A 23,078-nucleotide genomic window follows, 5' to 3' on the forward strand; every position below is an offset into this window, starting at 1 on the left:
TGTCAGTTGCACTCAACATACAAACTTTATTTATCAACACACAATATTACAACGAGGATGTAAAACACTCAAAACTTTAATCTATCTCCTTTGATTAACTTTAGATCGGCTGAAGGCCACATTCAAAATCCAAGACACAAGGCTTAAGCAAAATTGAAATACAAATTTCTTCTGGAGGTTTCACCCAAGAATATTTTCTAAATCTTCAGTCTAATTGGCTGAAGGCCTTAGCAATTTAATTTTAATGGAACCAAGCTGGAAGTCGCGTATTAAGCAATAAGAGGAGTTTCAATCAAAAGGCAGAAGGCCTTCCTTATCTTAAAACATTTCATGCAAATTGGGCTGAAGGCCCCATTCAAAGCATAACAATCTTATGTCTTAAGGGTAAGACAAGAAGATTAATTTAAGAGACTAAAACTTGGCTGAAGGCCGCTCACCAACAAGTAATTTAACGGCTTGAGACCTAGAAGAATAGTTTCAATTTTAAAGGGCAGAAGGCTGTATCATAAAACATTTCATATAAAATAAACAATCTCATGCCTTAAGGGCAAGGCATGGACGTTAATTTAAGAGATATTAATACTCGGCTGAAGGCCACATATCAACAAATATGTTTAACGGCTTAAGGCCTAGAAAGAGTTTCAGTCTAAAAGGCAGAAGGCCTTATCTTAAAACCTCTCCAGTAAAATTCGGCTGAAGGCCCCATATAAAAATACAACAATCTCATCCCTCAAGGGCTAGACAAGATCATTAATTTAAGAGATGTCGATTCTCGGTTGAAAGCGACACATCAACCAAATAACTAAAATCCAAACAGGGAAATTACTACATAACACACACGGAACGGCGTTCAGAAGTTTCTAAGGGTCGGCCTGGGATTGTAACACTAACGCCCATTTAGATGAGACAGGCAGCCTGTCCAACGACTTCTTAATCTGGAGGCAACCCAACTGACAGACAGCCGACCGACCAATCAACCAAATCAGTTCCGCTCAACGCAACAAGCAAAACGACCACAAAATTTCAATACACGACACAGAGAATACTGGCGCCACAACGACCAAAAACACCTCAGCTGTTGAACTACACGCCGCGCTGGACAGCAACAACATGACGAGGAAAATACACTGCGTAAAATTACGTCAGCGACCAGAGGAGGTAACCGCAACGTCAACGGCCACAAGGCAGAAGATACCGCTGGTGAACTTCCATAACAGGGAAAAAATTATCTCACAGGCTGGAATCTTAGCCGACTTAAATATACACACGTTGTTGAATGAGATTTTCACTCTGCAGCGGAGTGTGCGCTGATATGAAACTTCCTGGCAGATTAAAACTGTGTGCCCGACCGAGACTCGAACTCGGGACCTTTGCCTTTCGCGGGCAAGTGCTCTACCATCTGAGCTACCGAAGCACGACTCACGCCCGGTACTCACACCTTTACTTCTGCCAGTACCTCGTCTCCTACCTTCCAGACTTTACAGAAGCTCTCCTGCGAACATTCTGGAAACATCCCCTAGACTGTGGCTAAGCCATGTCTCCGCAATATCCTTTCTTTCAGGAGTGCTAGTTCTGCAAGGTTCGCAGGAGAGCTTCTGTAAAGTTTGGAAGGTAGGAGACGAGGTACTGGCAGAAGTAAAGCTGTGAGTACCGGGCGTGAGTCGTGCTTCGGTAGCTCAGATGGTAGAGCACTTGCCCGCAAAAGGCAAAGGTCCCGAGTTCGAGTCTCGGTCGGGCACACAGTTTTAATCTGCCAGGAAGTTTCACACACGTTGTTGCTCGCGGGAATGTCCCTGAAGCGACAATCAGGATCAATCGAAGAGATGTAAACAGTTGAGGCTCGATAGTAAGGCACAAGATCGGTGGGCGACGACTTTCGAAGCACTCGCAAGCAGCTCCTCACACTCCAACCGCGCGTGCACGCCCCCAGCGGCTCCAGCCCGACTCCGCGCGACGGGGGCTTGCCTGCTGCACCTCGTCAACCTACCGACTGGACTGTTGGTCCGTCCGCGACTGCTGCTCCGTCACGACTGCACTGCTGGTGCGTCTCCCACTCACTCACTACCCGACACACGACGACGCGGCAATAAGATCGGTCGCTCCAGAGATGGTACGACAGTGCGCTTATCGATACGCGCTGCTGCTGCCACTCATGGGTAAGTAAGTCAGGAAGTTAGTGACGCCAGTAAATGGAATAAGAAAACGATGTGGCACTACCGTAATAGAAGATTACAAACAAATAATGGGATGAACACGAGCCGTGCACAGCCCAAGTCTACTAGCATAAAACATCGAGATTTGTTTGAGAAAGAATTTTTAGATTTGCTGCCATAGACGTGTGCTGAAAATTGATGGGACAGGATGAAAGGAAAGTGAAATAATCAGGGAATAACTAACTCAGTACTAGACGGAGCTGCAGAGGATAAGAAATGAGGGGGCTCATCGGAGAATCAGCGAAGAAAGAAACACACGGATAACACTGGTAAGAAGAAGGGACAAGATGATAGGATTTGCGTTAAGACATAAGTGAATAGCTAACTCGGTACTTTAGGGAACTGTAGATGATAAAAATTATGAAGGAAAACAGAACTGGAATACAAATAATAGAGGACGCTGTGATTTCCAACCTGAGAGTTGATAACCCCCTGAGAGGTTAAATGAAATTTTCCGACGAGTAAAAATTAAACTTGAGACACAAGCATTCAATGTTTCCGACTTCCTGTATGCACCAGTATGCTGCAGCTGAAGGCACCTTGGTTTCCTTCGCAGTTAGCAATCCCAAGCTTCAACACATTACATCCAAGTCTACCAAAAGCTCCACGAGGAGTTTGTGCCAAAGTTTGCGGCAAAAAGATAAAATCATCACCTGAAAGGTGGTAAAACTGTCCTTTCACTCATCTTGAGGCATCGAACACGCGTACCACGTCTCAATCAACAGTGTTATTTTGCGCTCGAAGGAAACAGCGTGGCGCGTGCATCTATCAAAATAAGTAAATAAATACCTAAAAGGCCGCAGCTCTCTTCACCACCCACTTTCCAGCCCCTTGCAGTTTCACCTTTTTTTGCCCATTCCTGCAAAATGTTCTCGCTGGCCTAGCTGATGCCAATCTGCCAGGAAGCTTCCAGAAAACAATATGAGAATCCGTGTCGAAGCGGCAGAAAGCGCTTCGCTTGTCCGGGAGCAATTGCCACTTTCTCAGTTCGTCGCAGCTCGGCGATAGCAATCATAAAATGTTTTGCCTCTGGCTGTAGGGACAGTATGCTGGGATTCCCATGGCTAGTGACTCCCGGTGGCTTAGGCTGAGTCCTCTGCAGCGCCCTCTGCGTCTCTCTACACTTATCACTTGTCGTGTTATCACAACTGCCACAATTAAGTCACATCTGCCACAATCGTACACATTCGACAGAACGAGTGCTTTGTTCCTCCACCTCTAATGACTTCAAGCATCTAGCGGCCATAAAATTCACCATCACAACCATTGTCAACCCTGTCTATTAGCCCCATTGACCGAAGGGCCTGTAATTGCCTAGTCTATCGAATAAACAGAATGGAAGAAAGGCGGGTCAAAAACACCTGCCATCTTTCAGTGTCTGATGACACCAAACTTGTGTAAATTTTACTGATTATTCTAAAGAGCAGCTCTGACCACAAGTCAAAATAAAATAACTTGGGTTTCTTGAGTAAATAGATTTTCACTGCCGTTTCCACATTTGGCTCCTCATTTCAAAAATCATCTCAAGATTTCTTTGTCTTTTGTTAAACCATGTCTCACGACTTTTTGGACTAGTAGCGTAAACTTGAATTAAATACAAAAACATGCTTTGCGGCTCGAAGTCTTTCCAAACTTTTTGCTATTTAATGAACTTTTCCTTCACTGCTTGCTGGCCGGAGTGGCCGAGCGGTTAAAGGCGCTACAGTCTGGAACCGCACGACCGCTACGGTCGCAGGTTCGAATCTTGCCTCGGGCATGGATGTGTGTGATGTCCTTAGCTTAGTTAGGTCTAAGTAGTTCTAAGTTCTAGGGGACTTATGACCACAGCAGTTGAGTCCCATAGTGCTCAGAGCCATTTGAACCAATTTGAAGCCTTCACTGCTTGCTAGAACAATTTCATAGTTTTCAACAAGAAACACGAACTGTGGACATTCTACAGTATTAATTTATTTGCTGAACCATCATGACACAGTAAATGACTGTTTTTGGATCATCAGTCTTCTACTTGTTTCAGTGCAGCCCTCCACGAATTATTCTGTGCCAACCTCTTCATTTCATTGTACAATAGTACTTACATCCAATATCTTCACTTAATTGTTAGGTATATTCCAATCTCTGTCTTCCCCTACAATTTTGATCCTCTGCAGCTCCCTCTAGTTCCATGTCACTTATTACCTGATGTCTTAACACTAGTTTCATCATCGCCGGCCGAAGTGGCCGTGCGGTTCTGGGCACTGCAGTCTGGAAACGCGAGACCGCTACGGTCGCAGGTTCGAATCCTGCCTCGGGCATCGATGTCTGTGATGTCCTTAGGTTAGTTAGGTTTAACTAGTTCTAAGTTCTAGGAGACTAATGACCTCAGAAGTTGAGTCCCATAGTGCTCAGAGCCATTTGAACCATTTTTTTAAATTTCATCATCGTGTCTGCTCTGATTATCAATGTTTTCCATATTCAGTTGTTTATCATTTTTAGATCTTGTACATGTTCCATATGCACCATGTGATCTTCGTCAGAAGCTGGAGCTTCACATTAACCTATGATGTCACCTTAACAGCTTATTACGACCACTTATAACTTGCAAACTGACTTACATAGTCTTCCCTTTAGGAATGGCAGTCGGTACAAAATGTACGTAGTGCGAATCTGCCTCCTAACATTCCTTCCATTCATTCCTATAACTTACTGTTATCATTTTTAATCTTCTTGCGAACCAGCGTCACCTTTCAACGAATTTTTGAGAATAAACGACGCTCCTTCCTTGATGGTGTCTTCTATCTCAGCAGGTGAACTCTTTCTTTGCCCGTGCGATACTTCATTCGGCGAGAGCCCCTTCATCTTAGAAACCACCTGGTCATGAAACATACAATCTGACTATGTCACAATGTGACGAATTACACTCCTGGAAATTGAAATAAGAACACCGTGAATTCATTGTCCCAGGAAGGGGAAACTTTATTGACAAATTCCTGGGGTCAGATACATCACATGATCACACTGACAGAACCACAGGCACGTAGACACAGGCAACAGAGCATGCACAATGTCGGCACTAGTACAGTGTATATCCACCTTTCGCAGCAATGCAGGCTGCTATTCTCCCATGGAGACGATCGTAGAGATGCTGGATGTAGTCCTGTGGAACGGCTTGCCATGTCATTTCCACCTGGCGCCTCAGTTGGACCAGCGTTCGTGCTGGACGTGCAGACCGCGTGAGACGACGCTTCATCCAGTCCCAAACATGCTCAATGGGGGACAGATCCGGAGGTCTTGCTGGCCAGGGTAGTTGACTTACACCTTCTAGAGCACGTTGAGTGGCACGGGATACATGCGGACGTGCATTGTCCTGTTGGAACAGCATGTTCCCTTGCCGGTCTAGGAATGGTAGAACGATGGGTTCGATGACGGTTTGGATGTACCGTGCACTATTCAGTGTCCCCTCGACGATCACCAGTGGTGTACGGCCAGTGTAGGAGATCGCTCCCCACACCATGATGCCGGGTGTTGGCCCTGTGTGCCTCGGTCGTATGCAGTCCTGATTGTGGCGCTCACCTGCACGGCGCCAAACACGCATACGACCATCACTGGCACCAAGGCAGAAGCGACTCTCATCGCTGAAGACGACACGTCTCCATTCGTCCCTCCATTCACGCCTGTCGCGACACCACTGGAGGCGGGCTGCACGATGTTGGGGCGTGAGCGGAAGACGGCCTAACGGTGTGCGGGACTGTAGCCCAGCTTCATGGAGACGGTTGCGAATGGTCCTCGCCGATACCCCAGGAGCAACAATGTCCCTAATTTGCTGGGAAGTGGCGGTGCGGTCCCCTACGGCACTGCGTAGGATCCTACGGTCTTGGCGTGCATCCGTGCGTCGCTGCGGTCCGGTCCCAGGTCGACGGGCACGTGCACCTTCCGCCGACCACTGGCGACAACATCGATGTACTGTGGAGACCTCACGCTCCACGTGTTGAGCAATTCGGCGGTACGTCCACCCGGCCTCCCGCATGCCCACTATACGCCCTCGCTCAAAGTCCGTCAACTGCACATACGGTTCACGTCCACGCTGTCGCGGCATGCTACCAGTGTTAAAGACTGCGATGGAGCTCCGTATGCCACGGCAAACTGGCTGACACTGACGGCGGCGGTGCACAAATGCTGCGCAGCTAGAGCCATTCGACGGCCAACACCGCGGTTCCTGGTGTGTCCGCTGTGCCGTGCGTGTGATCATTGCTTGTACAGCCCTCTCGCAGTGTCCGGAGCAAGTATGATGGGTCTGACACACCGGTGTCAACGTGTTCTTTTTTCCATTTCCAGGAGTGTATTTTGAAGTAAGAGCAGTAATGGCTGCAAGTATGCTAACCCGCAGGATTTAGACTAGTCGGAAACTTATTCCCTCAGGTGGAATCCATCCCTACCACTGACGAGTCGACAGTGAAATAATGCTCCGCTATTAAGGCTGAGCGGTACAAATAGTTGCATTTTAGAGAGGAAACTATCAGAAATGTTAAAAGTGGACTTTGCAAGAACATGTTCGTCTGTCTACGATACGTCGAGTCGGCGTAACGCGTTCGACGTGGCAGAGATCCTCCTGCAGTGTCTTTCGGATCCGGGCGATCCATTTTGTGGCGTGAGAACAGGAGCGGTTTTCCCTGCTGGTCAAGGCACACCTGACGCAGCCGTCGGAAACGGCGTCATCTTGCTTGCTGTCCTTAATCTGAAATCATCATCTGAAATTAAACAGAATCTACAGGCCTTATGGAAGATGTTGCAGCGGTTTCATCTAGGGACTGAAAGGGAGGACGATTAAGATGCCGTCTAGTCGGCGACTAGATCGTTACAGACCTAGCGAAAATTCGATCATGTGGAACGATTGAGCAAACTTTAAGCGATTCAGGTAAGTAATGGGAAACTTCTAATAAATGGGTCACCGAGTGCAGAGTTGCTACCGCGGAAGCGAAGTAACATATTAATTCTTCATTATAAACTATGAGAGTACTATGTACGTCATCATTTATACTACAGTTCTAAATGAATGGCTACAAGGAAAATGTCGTCATACGAAGTGATTAAGTCTTGTAAAATTATCACCCTTGTCAAGTAAAACAAGAGCAATTGTCGCCTGGGTAAGACGGATAAATGAGCTGCAGCAGATCTCACTCACCACCAAATTCGTTTCTCTGGCACTACGGCTTCGGCAAGATCTAACAATTACTATGCTACGATGTAAAAAGTGGTCATAGAAATTTAAATGCACAAAAACGATTTCAACAGAAAAGAAAAAGAGTTGAAATTAGATTAGTTGTAGGTCCTAGTTACGGCAAGAAAAGGAATAAAAGTGAGATAGTGTTAATACTTTCATCCTTCTTTACCTCCTCTCCATTACTGCAGATGACGTGCCACTGAGCACATTTGTACAGTGCATGCAGTACACGTGAGGTGCCTAGTTGTTTCCGCTGCCCTGTGTGGAATTCATAAGTTCTTGTACACCTCACTAACCTGCTGTCTTCATGATGGTGATGTCCCCAGCGCAGAAAACAGGAAGCAGGTCGTGGATTCTTTTTCTTGAGGCTGAAATTAACTTCGCAAGGAACTGCTGCTACGAATAAACTATAACGCATTTGGGATGCCACTCGCGTTTTTATTGATATAGGCACGAGAAACTATCCTTGATCACAACGTATTGAACATAACTTTCCACAGTCACTATATCTCGCTAAAATAACATGAAATACATCCCGCCACAGACAACATGTCTGTTACTGGAACCGTCATAACTGGAGAATAAAATTGCATGGATCAAATACTACTATTACTGACTACATGTCTGTACCTAGCGACGGTCGGAACTGTAGTAAATGAAACAAATACTGCTATAACAGACAACATGTCTGTCTACTGGAACGGTCAGAACTGGAGAGCCGGACTGCCCGAGACACTTCGCGCGCCAAGCCAGCAAGGCGTGACCCGAACGCCATCGAAGTGCATCGGCAGTAATAACGTCAGTCTTTTGTTTTAGTAATACTTTGATTTTAATAATTTTGAAATGACTGATTGATAGCTGGCTGTTGAGAGATGTTTATTTTTAAAAAAATGAAGTAATTTGGATGCAGGTTTAATTAATAATAGTAACTAAAGTTTAGCGTTTCGGCGCCCTACCGCCGAACACAGCAACCTATCACAGAGCAGCAGCATCATGCAGGCGGTCTTTCCCACGGAAATGGTACCGAATCTAACATCTGTCACCGGTACCTCATCCCACATTGCGTCATCTCTATGCTTCTTGCATCTCCACTGCCCTGGGAATAGCTTCCTGGAGCCTATGATGGCTGAATAGGCCAGAAATACAGGGTGATTCAAAAAGAATACCACAACTTTAAAAATGTGTATTTAATGAAAGAAACATAATATAATCTTCTGTTATACATCATTACAAAGAGTATTTAAAAAGGTTTTTTTTCACTCAAAAACAAGTTCAGAGATGTTCAATATGGCCCCCTCCAGACACTCGCGCAATATCAACCCGATACTCCAACTCGTTCCACACTCTCTGTAGCATATCAGGCGTAACAGTTTGGATAGCTGCTGTTATTTCTCGTTTCAAATCATCAATGGTGGCTGGGAGAGGTGGCCGAAACACCATATCCTTAACATACCCCCATAAGAAAAAATCGCAGGGGGTAAGATCAGGGCTTCTTGGAGGCCAGTGATGAAGTGCTCTGTCACGGGCTGCCTGGCCGTCCAGAACTTTTCCCTTTGCTCAAACACCCATTCTCTGTAAACTGTTTATACCAACGTTTAATACACCACCTATCACGAGGTTTAACACCATACTTCGTTCGAAATGCACGCTGAACAACTGTCGTCGATTCACTTCTGCCGTACTCAATAACACAAAAAGCTTTCTGTTGAGCGGTCGCCATCTTAGCATCAACTGACGCTGACGCCTAGTCAACAGCGCCTCAAGCGAACAAATGTACAACTAAATGAAACTTTATAGCTCCCTTAATTCGCCGACAGATAGTGCTTAGCTCTGCCTTTTGTCGTTGCAGAGTTTTAAATTCCTAAAGTTGTGGTATTCTTTTTGAATCACCCTGTATTACATAGTGCTAAATAAAACAAAACAGTGCGCACTTTCTCCCTTCACAATCTCAGCAACATACGTCGGCGCGACTCTAGGGTCTTAGGCAGCAGTCGGATAACGTCACGAATCGACCGTTGCGTGGATACATACACTGAGGTGACAAAAGTCATGGGATACATCCTAACACGGTGTCGGACCTCCTTTGCCGTCGCAGTGAAGCAGCTCGACATGGATGCGTCCAACAATTCGTTGGTAAGTTCCTTGCAGAAGTACTGAGCCATGTTGCCTCTACAGTTTGTGACAGTGTTTCCGCTGCATAACTTTGTACACGTGGTGACCTCTCGATTATGTCCCGTAAGTGTTCGAAGGGATTCATGTTGGGTGATCTGAGTGGCCAAATCATTCGCTCTAATTTTTCAGAATTTTCTTGAAGCCAACAGTAAGAACTGTGGTCCTTTGACATGGCGCATTGTCATCCATACAAATTCCATTGTTGTTTGGGAAAACGAAGTCCGAGAATGGCTGCAAATAGTCTCTTTCCAGTCGACGATCGGTTTAGTTTGACCAGACTACCCAGTTCTTTCGATGTAAACACAGCTCACACCATTATGGAGCCACTACCAGCTTGCACAGCGCCTTCTTGACGACTTGGATCCATGGCTTCTCTCGCGTCCGTCGGCCGTCGTAATTTAATATATTATTATTGTTATTATTATTATTTTTTGATTGTTGCCGACTTACGTGGTGGGCCTTAATAAAAATGATATTCCATTTAATTTTGATTTTACGGTTAAATGCTTTCCTGAAGTTCTCCTTTTTAACAATATTAATCTCAAATTATTTGTTACGTTAATGAATGTTAGACTCGCTGCATCTTACAAACATGAGCATACAAGCTGAACAATGTAATAAACTTCGCATATTAATTTCCTCGGCTAGTCAATTCACTTTAAAGCAAAAGATCTTTAGTTATTAATTACAATTGCGGCCCACACACGCGCGAGAGCATTTTTCTTACCTCCGTTAACCATTGTATTGTAGTCGGAGTCCTGGCCCTGGGTCTCGGCTATGGTACTGAAAATAAGAATCTTAAAGCTAAGTATTTTCTGCAACGTCGGGCGGCTGTGGAGAAATATTAATATTATGTTAATAGCGGGCGAGTATTTCGCTTCCGCTAATTTTCATAAGTTAATATCGCCACGTAATGGCGTCGTTGGCTGCATCGGCCGCTGCGATTGTTGAACTGTAAATTACTTGAATGCAGGTTAATTCAAGGAAGGCGGACATGAAATCGGGATCACCTCTTACAAATTAAAAGTGCACAATAATATTCAATTAATATACTATCTGCTTAACTCATGCAAATATGCTTACATTTGTCAGCACTCGAAAGATGTCCTTCTATACACACTCAAGACAAAAGAGGAAGGGAAGACGACTAAAAAATTAACAAAAGAGCGTATCTTGTCGTCTCTTTAGATCACTTTGTTATATTTCTTTGCGTTGCATTTCTTTGCATTTCTCGACAGAGAAATTATTGTTTTACGGCTACATGAAAAAAATATACACTCCTGGAAATGGAAAAAAGAACACATTGACACCGGTGTGTCAGACCCACCATACTTGCTCCGGACACTGCGAGAGGGCTGTACAAGCAATGATCACACGCACGGCACAGCGGACACACCAGGAACCGCGGTGTCGGCCGTCGAATGGCGCTAGCTGCGCAGCATTTGTGCACCGCCGCCGTCAGTGTCAGCCAGTTTGCCGTGGCATACGGAGCTCCATCGCAGTCTTTAACACTGGTAGCATGCCGCGACAGCGTGGACGTGAACCGTATGTGCAGTTGACGGACTTTGAGCGAGGGCGTATAGTGGGCATGCGGGAGGCCGGGTGGACGTACCGCCGAATTGCTCAACACGTGGGGCGTGAGGTCTCCACAGTACATCGATGTTGTCGCCAGTGGTCGGCGGAAGGTGCACGTGCCCGTCGACCTGGGACCGGACCGCAGCGACGCACGGATGCACGCCAAGACCGTAGGATCCTACGCAGTGCCGTGGGGGACCGCACCGCCACTTCCTAGCAAATTAGGGACACTGTTGCTCCTTGGGTATCGGCGAGGACCATTCGCAACCGTCTCCATGAAGCTGGGCTACGGTCCCGCACAGCGTTAGGCCGTCTTCCGCTCACGCCCCAACATCGTGCAGCCCGCCTCCAGTGGTGTCGCGACAGGAGTGAATGGAGGGACGAATGGAGACGTGTCGTCTTCAGCGATGAGAGTCGCTTCTGCCTTGGTGCCAATGATGGTCGTATGCGTGTTTGGCGCCGTGCAGGTGAGCGCCACAATCAGGACTGCATACGACCGAGGCACACAGGGCCAACACCCGGCATCATGGTGTGGGGAGCGATCTCCTACACTGGCCGTACACCACTGGTGATCGTCGAGGGGACACTGAATAGTGCACGGTACATCCAAACCGTCATCGAACCCATCGTTCTACCATTCCTAGACCGGCAAGGGAACTTGCTGTTCCAACAGAACAATGCACGTCCGCATGTATCCCGTGCCACCCAACGTGCTCTAGAAGGTGTAAGTCAACTACCCTGGCCAGCAAGATCTCCGGATCTGTCCCCCATTGAGCATGTTTGGGACTGGATGAAGCGTCGTCTCACGCGGTCTGCACGTCCAGCACGAACGCTGGTCCAACTGAGGCGCCAGGTGGAAATGGCATGGCAAGCCGTTCCACAGGACTGCATCCAGCATCTCTACGATCGTCTCCATGGGAGAATAGCAGCCTGGATTGCTGCGAAGGGTGGATATACACTGTACTAGTGCCGACATTGTGCATGCTCTGTTGCCTGTGTCTATGTGCCTGTGGTTCTGTCAGTGTGATCATGTGATGTATCTGACCCCAGGAATGTGTCAATAAAGTTTCCCCTTCCTGGGACAATGAATTCACGGTGTTCGTATTTCAATTTCCAGGAGTGTATTATTCAATTTATGAATGTCTCTTATTTATAAATATTGTTTTTAAGTCTTTTCGTAATATGGCACTGGGGACGCTATACTTCGTGGGGTCTGCGCCACACTCGAACCCCATCACCAGCTCTCAACAACTGACACCTGGACTCATCTGACCAGGGCACAGTCCAATGGTCTAGGGGCCAACCGATACGGTCTCGAGCCCAGGAGACGCGCTGCAGGCGATGCCACGCTTATAGCAGAGGTACTCGCGTCGGTCGTTTGCTGCCATAGCACATTAACGCGAAATTTCACCGCACTGTCCTAACGGATACGTTCGGCATACATCCAACGTTGATTTCTGCGGTTAGTTCACCAAGCGTTGCTTGTCTGTTAGCACTGGCAACTCTAGGCAAACGCTGCTGCTCTCGGTTGTTAATGGTAGGCTGTTGGCCACTGAGATGTCCGTGGTGAGAGGTGAAGCCTGAAATTTGGTGCTTTCAGCAAACTCTTGACATTGTGGATATCGGAATACAGAATTCCCTGACGATTTCAGAAGTGGAACGTCGCATGCTCCTAGCTCAAACTACCATTCCGCGTTCAAAGTCTATTGATTTCCGTCGTGAGGCCATAATCACGGCGGAAATCTCTTGACATGGATCAAGTGAGTACAAGTGACAGGTCTGCCATAGCACTGCCCTTTTACACCTTGTGGACGATATACTACCGCCATCTACATGTGTGCCTATCGCTATCCCATGAGTTTTGCCACCCCGGCGTATTTCTCATAACATGCCCAAAGTTTTCCGGTATTTGACCTTCCAAGGAGCAGTCTGGTTTTATTTTCTGTAATACTGACCAATCCGTTCTCTATGCGGTCCACAAAACACTAAGGAGTTTCCTCTAACACCGCAGTTCAACGGTGTCTTTTCTACGCTTACTGGTCTATGTCTCACACCCGTACATCAGAAATGGGGAGATTAGAGGCCTTACCATTCGAATCTCTGTTGTTAAAGTTATATCTCTTTTCCTTAAAACATTGTTGAGCTGGAACATTGCCTTTATGCCAAGCAACAAGCGTCTCTTGGTTTGACTGGGTGCCGTCACGATCAACAGACATCTGGGTTTCGAGGTAACTGAACGTAGAAACTCCCCTTATTGTTTCTCTTCCTGTATGCGATGAATTGACAGGTACAGTTGCCATAATTTTCGTGTTATGGACATTTAACAGTAGACGAGCCTTGGCACTTTCTTCTTTCACCTTCAGTAAGTGGATCTTCAACTCTTCTACACTTTCTGCCGACAATATGGTATCATCTGCATTTCTAAGGTTATTTGCCGCGCGAAGTGGCCGTGCGGTTAAAGGCGCTGCAGTCTGGAACCGCAAGACCGCTACGGTCGCAGGTTCGAATCCTGCCTCGGTCATGGATGTTTGTGATGTCCTTAGGTTAGTTAGGTTTAACTAGTTCTAAGTTCTAGGGGACTAATGACCTCAGCAGTTGAGTCCCATAGTGCTCAGAGCCATTTGAACCATTTTTCTAAGGTTATTTACATAGATGAAGTATTTTTAATTTGGGTTTCCTGTTTATCCAACCTGGGACTCCTCGTAAGGTGCTCTGCGTAGAGATTGAATAAATGACGTAACATTATGCAGCCTTGTCTTACTCCTTTCTGAATCTTGAACCATCTAATTTTCCCGCTTCTGATGTACGCTGTATTTAAAATTTTTAAAATATAAATTAATTCGGCATATCAAACAAGCAAATTGGGAACGCACATTCTAAACTACTGTCGTCGTTCCCTCGATAATCTTAGGAACGACGCCGGCCGCGAGGTTCTAGGCACTTCAGTCCGGAACCGCGTGACTGCTACTACGGTTGCAGGTTCAAATCCAGCCTCGGACATGGATGTGTGTGATGTCCTTAGGTTAGTTAGGTTTAAGTACTTCTACGTTCTAGGGGACTGATGACCTCAGATGTTGAGTCCCATAGAGCTCAGAGCCATTTCGGAACGACTTCATTCTCATTCCACACTATCTACTTTCTCTTGTACTCAAAAATGGCGCTCGCCTCTTTTGCGTTCTGCGAGCCTGATAAACGAAGACTACTTTTCAAAATAAATGAAAGATTATCGAACTTGTTCCTAGCTAGTCGTGACCCGTCCTCTGTTCTTGTGGAGGGCGGGTGAGTACACGAGCCTCTTCCTCTGTACAAAAGAGAAGTGTACCCCGCCGGTGGCGAATTAATTTCACCCGTAGAAAACTCGGCGATAAAGCTCGGAACCGGGACGGGAAGTGCGTGTAGAAACTGATTAAGGGCCGGGTGACGGGCGTCGTCGACCCCGGCCACGCGCGACCGCGTCGCGTTAATTTGTCGCCGGCAGCCGGCAGCGCTGAAACACAACCGCGCCCGTAAAGGAGCGGCTTCCGCCCGGGCGGTTTTTGTTTCTCCAGGGAGCAGCATCTCCAGCTCCGGCCCGCTGTAACAGAATCCTGGCTGCGGGCACGAGCCGCCGCGTACACGTGCCGTGCTGCGTGGGCGGCTGGAGAACGCCGGGCGGTCGCTGGAAGACGCTGGCCGGCCCGCTGGGTTTCGTCCACACAGCAGCTACGAGGGAAGCTGCTCTAAGAGGACCACAGCAACAAGGTGCGGGGATGCCAGGTTTTCTGCACAGGTCGTCAGTTGCGGCTTCAAAATACTCAGCCTCACCCTTGTTGGTAGTGTGCGTCACCTTGTTTTCTACATCTACATCTCTACATCTACTTCCATACTCCGCAATCCACCTGACGGTGTGTGGCGGAGGATACCTTGAGTACCTCTGTCGATTCTCCCTTCTATTCCAGTTCGTGGAGAGAAAGATTGTCGGTATGACTGTGTGGGCTCTAATCCCTCTGATATTATCCACATGCTCTCTTCGCGAGATATACGTAGGAGGGAGCAATATACTGCTTGTCTCGAAACTTCAACAAAAGCCCTTACCGAGCTACTGAGCGTCTCTCTTGCAGATTCTTCCACTGGAGTTTATCTATCATCTCCGTAACGCTTTCATGATTACTAAACGATCCTGCAACGAAGCGCGCTGCTCTCCGTTGGATCTTCTCTATCTCTTCTATCAACCCTATCTGGTACGGATCCCACACCGGTGAGCAGTATTCAAGCAGTGGGTGAACAAGTGTACTGTAACCTACTTCCTTTGTTTTCGGACTGCATTTTCTTAGGATTCTTCCAATGAATCTCAGTCTGGCATCTGCTTTACCGACAATTAATTTTATATGGTCATTCTATTTTAAATCACTCCTAATGCCTACTCCCAGATAATTTATGGAACTAACTGCTTCCAGTTGCTGACTTGCTATATTGTAGCTAAATGATAAAGGATCTTTCTTTCTGTGTATTCGCAGCACATTACACTTGTCTACATTGAGATTCAATTGCCATTCCCTGCACCATGCGTCAATTCGTTGCAGATCCTCCTACACTTCAGTACAATTTTCCATTGTTACAACCTCTCGATATACTACAGCATCATCCGCAAAAAGCCTTAGTGAACTTCCGATGTTATCCACAAGGTCATTTATATATATTGTGAATGGCAACGGTCCTACGACACTCCCCTGCGGCACACCTGAAATCACTCTTACTTCGGAAGACTTCTCTCCATTGAGAATGACATGCTGCGTTCTGTTATCTAGGAACTCTTCAATCCAATCACACAATTGGTCTGATAGTCCGTATGCTCTTACTTTGTTCATTAAATGACTTTGGGGAACTGTATCAAACGCCTTGCGGACGTCAAGAAACACGGCATCTACCTGGGGACCTGTGTCTGTTGTCCTCTGAGTCTCGTGGACGAATAGCGCGAACTGGGTTTCACACGATCGTCTTTTTCGAAACCCATGCTGATTCCTACAGAGTAGATTATACTCAAACATAATACGTGTTCCAAAATTCTACAACTGATCGACGTTAGAGATATACGTCTATAGTTCAGCACATCTGTTCGGCGTCCGTTCTTGAAGGGCCTCTGTGACGAAATGGGTTAAGTCGGAAGCAAGTTCCTGGGAACTAAACACTTTGAAAGTCTTACGTGTAGCCATCGGACTGACATCACTACTTCTGTGACTGTCAGCAATTCTCACAGTGTAGGGTTTCATACTTCTGCTATGTAAGTAATTTATCTTTACTGTACAGGGACAAAGATGCTTGAGCGCGCTGTACGAGTAGTAGATAATATCCTTGACTCTGTGTTTAATGTAATCTGTGGTGCGCTTGGTCGCCAGTCAGTTGCACAGCGCTGGGAAATTATGGTAGACACAGCAATAAGGAGTTGAGTTTTAGAGAACTGTGAGAAATTATCAGAAATTCTTTATTACCGAGATGAAAACTTATTTATAAAGCTATTTTATCGATTGTATAGATGGAGAAAGTCTTTGGAGGAATATTTCAAGGTAACCCACGCAGATGCAAGAGTGAAATATTTGTTTATCAGAACTATTAATTGAAAGAAATCTTTGTCCTTTGGATAACTAATAATATGCTTTGTGTTAATTGATGTCTTTGTTTTAGTTACGTCACAAATTACGCAGTTGATTGAAATGTCTGTAATTTTTGTAATGACAGAATTTCGTAATCTTTAGAGTCTTCTTATGACGTACAGTCTTTTTTGACAACAACCAAAGCTTAATTTTTCAACAACGCTTTTCTTTAAAGTAAAACTATCCTCCATCATTCTACCTAAAGTCTTAAATATCTTGTCATCTGTGCATTGCACTTTATGCCCACCACATGCAGCCACAGATTGTTTCTGACAAACGAAAAAGAAAGAAAAATCTTTTTTTAGCTTCTACATTTGCTGATACCAATTTGCTTTGGAGAACATCAGTTCACCAGACACAAAACAGCACACTGAGCAGGAGGTGAGATACTTCTCTTTCAAGGGAAATCTTACTTCGCATTCTTGTGAGCAAACAGTACGTCGTCAGAATTTTCAGGTGTTCTACCAAGTATGCATATTAATTTACAGTGAACAGTGAACGTAATCTTAGACACTTATATTCTTAGGAACTGAGCAGTATTTTGTAGTAGCCGGCCGGGGTAGCCGAGCAGTTCTAGGCGCTACATCTGGAACCGCGCAACCGCTACGGTCGCAGGTTCGAACCCTGCCTCGGGCATGGATGTGTGTGATGTCCTTAGGTAGGTTAGGTTTAAGTGGTTCTAAGTTCTAGGGGACTGATGACCTCAGAAGTTAAGTCCCATAGTGCTCAGAGCCATTTGAACCATTTCAGTATTTTCTATTGTTGATATTTCAAGTCAGATGTCGCACTTCATGTTACGTAACTTTCATAATGTACTGCAGTATCCAGTTCAAATAGTTTTCATTCAAGACAGAATTGCTTTATTTTGGTATTTAATTAGATTAATTTCCATTATTTCAAATTCGGCATTTCACTAAGATTAAAGTTGTTTCACGACACTGTTCACATTAGGAACAGAGGACCAACAAAGAGTCAGTTTTGCTCAGCAAAATGGCTCTCAGCACTATGGGACTTAACATCCCCTAGAACTTAGAACTATTTAAAGCTAACTAACCTAAGGACATCACACACATCCATGCCCGAGGCAGGATTCGAACCTGCGACCGTAGCCGTCACGCAGTTCCAGACTGACGTGCCTAGAACCGCGCGGCCACACCGGCCGGCTTTGCTCAGCAGTTGAGTACGATATCTAAGGTACACGTTACAAGAGGAGAAAGTTTTCGAAACAAAGAATATTCAGTATTTCATGTATGCAACACGTGCGTGGAAATGAAGAGGAAGGCAGACAGAAGAGAGGAATGACGCTCTGCTGAACACAAAAAGAAAAAGATGTATAGATAAATCACATATGAAGCTTACAAGCAGGTGTATAACCTTGCCCAAGTCTGCAGGGAGCGAGGCGACGAGGTCAGCCTCATTTTCGTTGGTTACAACAGCTGCAGTGGGACGGCTCGGTGCAGTATCGGCAGGCGTGTCAGCCGGCGCGTTCCGCCTCCTGCCACCTGCCACTGCATTGTCTTCTGCATGGCAGCGGTCTTTCCCCGAAGGCGCGTCATCTCGCTGCTCTTCTGGTGTGCCACTCTAGCATGTTTTATAGCGCATGAGCCCCACATAATAATAGATAAAGCTACAGATGGCTTGGTTTGAAAAGAAATATGATTTGTGACTTGGGCACATGAAAAAGTGCCAGATATATATGGAATGAGGAAAAGAATTCCAGTCATGTATTTTACACTTGTGCACCGTACACAGAGTCTAGAAGTCACTGCATAGAGGCAGTGGAGTCAGCGTCCTTCTGGAGAGAGGAAAGACTGCTCCAAACAATAATCAGATTCTCAGCAATAATGGCACCTACTAAGGAAAGGTTTGAAATCAGGGAACTGGCAAGAGCAGTCTGTAAAATGGCGTGAAAAATATTTAGGTTCATCAAACAAGCAGGACTGCAACCGAAGAGAGCAAATTGTACCAAATAGAGACCAAAACAATGATTCAGAGGAAAATGTTTCTGGTCCAACAGATTCCAAAACAACCCTGTACGCTGGAGATCCATGATCCATGGCTGAGTGAGGGGCGGGGGGGGAGTGACCAGCTATCTCTCGAAACCACCACCGACGGTGACTCTACGTGGAACCTGGGACACGTGGCAAGAATGGTTTGTGTGAGGGAGACTGTCCTATGGACAGAGGCCAGGTGGTCAACAGAATGTTGGCCTGCCCAGCCTGCAGAGCACAGGGTGTCCCCTGAGATACCCTCCTGTACATAACGTTAAGCGGATGCTATACTGCTGACGAAAGGTTAGCCGTCATCACTGACGGCGCCACCTCCACGTGCTTCCCCGTGGCCACCCTAGAGTGTGGCTTAAGAGAAGGTCCTTTCCCCCCACACTGGGTGATTTTTCCAAGCCGGCGTCGTTGGAGGTGGCTGAACTGGGTACTGGATCCGTGGGGTGGAGTTGGGGGGTGGGGGGTTTGGGGAGGCATGAGCGAAAGCTAGAATATCCCTGATAGTGATCCCCCCTTTGGCAAGGGGAAACCCGAACCAGAGGAACCATACATGATACTGTCGCCTACTGGAGTGGCGGCGGTGTTGGCAGTGCTGATCGTCGTCCGGTTACTGTTCGACTGCCCGTCTGCTGCTCCGTGCGCGAGAATGTGGACGTAGGGCGGAGTCTCGCCGCCGGATTACGGACGTAATTTAAACTGATATCACTCCTTTGCAAAAACAGACATAATGTCTTATGGGATAACAGCAATCAGTGATTTTATAATTTTACTTAAAACCGTCTTGATTGCAATTTTTTTTTTTTATTACTCATATGACCGGTTTCGGTTAATTCAGAACCATCTTCAGATCTGATATTTCTGTTACAGGAGTAACCCGTCCAAATCCAGCAACTTTCACATGCTACGTCACATAAAAAAAAGTGAAAGTTGCTGGATTTGGACGGGTTACTCCTGTAACAGAAATATCAGATCTGAAGATGGTTCTGAATTAACCGAAACCGGTCATATGAGTAATAAAAAAAAATTGCAATCAAGACCGATCTTAAGTAAAATTATGATATCACTCCAACAATACAACGCAACCGATTACAAATCAGGCCAAATTAGCAATTAAATGCAAAAATTGTTGCCGATCTAGCTGTACGTAGTGAGTTGGGCAATCAATTACACTGTGCAAACATTCTGTCTCACATTTCACCAACTACATACTATAACATCGACGACTAATTGCAACCGTCTAATCTTTTGACCGGTCCTTTACAAAGTGAACGAGTTTGAAACTCTATGAACGTTCCCTCGCTTTTGTCCGAGTTGGAGTTGTTCTGATCATTCCCCAGCCCAGCTTTGTGGCGGTCGTACAAAATTCAATAACAGTGGACGGTCAATTCTCGTACTTGGATGTTCGAGCACAGAGCAGGGCTTGTAATGTACCACCTATGTTTTTTATTTTTTCCACAATTTTTTTAAAGTTTTAACGTAGATTTTCAGTTTCACCAGCAACCCAAATTTGACGTTACTCATATTTATTTTCTTACTTTTTTATTTTTATTTAGTCTTAGATTCACATTTTTTAAGTGGACTAAATATTCAATGAAACTTCAACTTCCGAGTGCCCTGTCGCATCTACTTGCTCTCACACAAGAGTTAATTCAAAAACAGTGCAAATTACTGTAGCGACACAATGCCACTGAAGATGGTAATTTTTAATCTCTCTTCTAATGACCTTAGAAAATTGTTAACCCTGACCTAATCGTGAATGAATTACTGTTTAGGCGTAGTATTGATCCGAAGCGGTTACCAGATGCTAGTTCGGGTCGTCCTCTGAAACACTTTACACACACAGTGCTCTTCTGACGTTACTCATAATTCAAATGGCTTTGGGGCATCCATTAACCCACATTGCAAGTATTTAGTACTGGAATGAGAATTAGCACTTCTTCACACGAAAACATATTTTTAGCTAAAGAATTAGATCGCTAGTTCTGAAAGAAAAAAAATTAAGAATGGTTTTTGTATCTTTATTCAGAATCAAAATAGAGTTCATGATGATGTCTTTAGTAACAAGAAATAAATCAGGCAAGCACAACGTTCATAACCTAACCAGCGACATACATGGCTTATCCACAGCCTTGGGGATGTTTCCAGAACGAGACAGCGGAGTGTGCGCTGATATGAAACTTCCTGGTAGATTAAAACATTCTCGAAATATCCCCCAGGCTGTGGCTAAGCATGTCTCCGCGATATCATTCCTTCAGGAGTGCTAGTTCTGCAAGGTTCGCAGGAGAGCTTCTGTAAAGTTTGGAAGGTAGGAGACGAGGTACTGGCAGAAGTAAAGCTGTGAGGACAGGGCGTGAGTCGTGCTTGGATAGTTCAGTTGGTTGCCGGCACGGTAGCTCATCGGTGTTCGGTCAGAGGGTTAGCTGCCCTCTGTAATAAAAAAAACTGAGTTAATCGATCAACAACGAACTTAAATAGATGTCTTACGGCGTCCGCCCCGAGCAGATGCAACGAACAAAATGAGATTTAAAAAAAAACAAAAAAACGTTGGTAGAGCACTTGCCCGCGAAAGGCAAAGCCCCGAGTTCGAGTCTCGGTCCGGCACACAGTTTTAATCTGTCAGGAAGTTTCACGTCGAGACATGTTCGGAGAGCATTTTCATCCGGAGAGGAAGCTCCTCGAAGTCTGTTCGATGGAGTGAGGAAAAGGTCAAAATCTGAGGGAGCAAGATCAGGTTAACGAGGTGGGTGTTGATTGACTTTCCAGCACCTGAATAATGTTATCTGTTAGTTTAGTAGAACACGGGCGGGCGTCATCGTGGAGTAGCATAACTTCATGTAGTCTTCTTGGTCTTGGATCGGGTCTGCTATCCACCTGGGAGAAGTAATTCGTAGTACAACACACCGTCGTTGTTCCTCCAGGTGCCTGACAGTAACTTTTGTGAATGCGCGCAGGTCTATGTACGGGGAGTTGCTGCTTTGTTTGGGGTCAACCATTCCTTTCTTTTTCTTATAATAGCGTACGTGTCGGAGCGTGGAATTGCAGAAGTTTGAACCTGGTACGGAAACTAGAAAATCTAAAAAAAGGAAAGGCATCTATTCTTTGCCCACACTGCTGTATCAGGTAAATATTTTCCGCCCACATGTTGTCTTCGATTTCGGCGTTTCTAGAGCTTCTGGTGGGTGTGGATATAATTAGAACTCTTTCTCCCGTAGCTATGTGTGACGTACTGCTCCGGGCTGGCTATCGCTCTCGTATGTTAGTTTCACGGCCGAAGACTTCTGGCATTGATCTCACCCTCATTCCGCCAACGGCCTTGTCAAAGAGGGCGGAGGAGCGGACAGAGGTTCAGGGCACTCTCTTGTCCTAGTGATGGGGAACTGTCCCTAAAAGACGGAAGCATCAGCAACCATCAATGGCATAAGGATGTAGAGGGCAATGGAAACCACTACATTAAACATGCATAATGTGGACATGTGGCAAAGTAAGTGAAAAATAATGTCATGATGATCTCTACAATATTCCGGAGTAGTTCCCCATTCGGATCTCCGGGAGGGAACTTCGACGGTTGAGGTGATCACGAGAAAAGATTGAATAACCAACGACAGGATAACGTTCTATGAATCGGGGCGTATAATGTCAGAAATTTGAACGTGTTGGGGACGCTAGAAAATTTTAAAAGGGAAATGCTAAGACTGAGTCTAGATATAGTGCGCCTCAGCGAAGTGAAATGGAAATATGACAATGAATTCTCGTCAGATGAATATAGGCTAGTATCAACAGAAGCTGAAAATGGTATAAAGCTATTACGATTCATTATAAATTGGAAGGTAGGGCAGAGAGTGAGTTTCTGTGAGCAGTGCAGTGACGCGGCTGTCCTCGTCAGCATCGACAGCAAACCCACACCGACAGCAATAGCTCAGGTATACATGCCGACGTGGCAAGCAGAGGATGAAGAGATAGAAAAAGTATATGAGGATATTGAACGGATATTTCGGCACATAAGGAAGGAAGGAAATGTGACGGTAATAAGAGATTGGGATGCGGTTGTAGGGGAGGAAATAGAAGAAAGGGTTATGGCAGAAGACGTGCTTTGTAGTAGGAATGAGAGAGGAAATAGACTAATCGAGTTTTGCAATAAACTTCAGCTAGTTATAGCAAATGCCCTGTTCTGGAACCATAGGAGGAGGTATACTAGAAAGAGGCAATGAGAACTTGAAGATTTTAGTTAGATTACACCATGGTCAGGCAGATATACCGAAATCGGATACTGGATTGTGAGGCCTACCCA

The sequence above is a fragment of the Schistocerca cancellata genome, chromosome 7, assembly GCF_023864275.1.
Source record: "Schistocerca cancellata isolate TAMUIC-IGC-003103 chromosome 7, iqSchCanc2.1, whole genome shotgun sequence".
Taxonomy (NCBI): domain Eukaryota; kingdom Metazoa; phylum Arthropoda; class Insecta; order Orthoptera; family Acrididae; genus Schistocerca; species Schistocerca cancellata.